Source organism: Arachis ipaensis, chromosome B04 (assembly GCF_000816755.2).
Source record: "Arachis ipaensis cultivar K30076 chromosome B04, Araip1.1, whole genome shotgun sequence".
NCBI classification, from domain to species: domain Eukaryota; kingdom Viridiplantae; phylum Streptophyta; class Magnoliopsida; order Fabales; family Fabaceae; genus Arachis; species Arachis ipaensis.
This window is the reverse complement of record NC_029788.2, coordinates 29,774,363-29,775,749: the sequence shown is the minus strand read 5'-3', so window position 1 is coordinate 29,775,749 and position 1,387 is coordinate 29,774,363. Positions and strand designations below refer to the sequence as shown.

General features: G+C 24.5%; 1 protein-coding gene across 1 annotated transcript in view; it reads left to right on the top strand.

Moving 5' to 3' along the window:
• Positions 1-1,387, top strand: part of LOC107639141 (LOB domain-containing protein 4) — a 3,912-nt gene that overhangs the window by 1,218 nt on the left and 1,307 nt on the right. The window lies entirely within an intron of this gene.

Below are 1,387 nucleotides of genomic sequence, written 5' to 3'. Positions count from 1 at the left end.
TTAGTCAATTTTTATAACAAGAGTATTGTAGTCAATTTCTATAAAAAAGAATATTAATTTAGATCGATTCAAATTTTGGTTTATCGATTTTTCGGTCAATTAATTTGTCTGGTTTAATTTTGACAAAAATAACATAGTTTAATCGATATTTACATACTTGTTTTAACTTTGTTACTTTGTTAGTATTAAATGGAATATAAATTTATTCTGAGTAACATCCATTTTATTTTACGATAATAAAGTCTAAAGTAGAACATGACTTTATCTTTTTTAATAATGTTTTATATATTATATTTGTGAATATTTTTTTATTTTTTTCCCTTTTGATAAAAATTGAAAGAAAATATAAAAAATATAGTAATTATTATTTTTTCTTTAGCGTTAGCTAGGATTTTGACTTTTTTGAGTTATTGGTAAAAAATATTTCGGAGTTAGCCAAAACCACATACCATATATATGACTTTTTTTTCTTTTTTAGTAGCACTTGAAAAATTAGAAAAGCCAAAGAAAATTAGGCGTTCGGCGCATTGAAATCTCACGGTACGTCCTTATCTATTTGTCCCACATCTTTTGGTCTGCCATGTGGTTCGTATAAAATATATAATTACAAAGAATTTAAAAAAGAAAAAAAGAAAAGAAAGGAGAGAGAACCAATACTTTGACAAGGTTTGTGCTTATCTTTGTTTAATTATTGTATATTTGAAATATTTAGCGTAAATGTCCTTTTCAGTTTTTATCGTTTATTTTTGTTCAAACGACAACACGTTTCTCTGTAATTTAAAAATCTTTAATTGATTTTTGATTATTTAAGTAATTAATTTAAATGGTCACTGGATTAAGTGATCATAAACCCCAATAACAATTTACTATTTATATGAGCCACTTAAATAATTTTTTGAATTGTTAGAAATGATCAAAATGACATTTATTCAAAAAAATAATATTAGAAAGACAAAAAAAATTGTCAAAATTTATTTTATCTAATTTTTATTAAATAAATTTTGATTATTTTTTACTATTTTTTTTAATTATCAAACATCTTCGGATTCCAAATATGTATTTGAAGTTTGTTTAAAACAATATTTAAAAAAAAAAAAAAAAGAGGGAGGTTTGAAGCTAACAAATTCTGCTTCTGCGCCACGTGAAGCTGTCTGCTTGGTGCCCATTTTTCTAATGAAGCAAAGAAAATGAATTGCTTATTTCTTTGTCAAAGTCCTTAGCTTTTGGTTAACGAAAGATATGTGAACACGCATTAAGTTGATGTAATGTAGTTAAGGAGTTTAATTTTATTATGCTGTTCTAATATAGAACACGTTGTTTATGTAGGTTATCATATATTTAGACTTGACTGACTCAATTTTTTAAGCGCCAGCTTTATATTATAAGT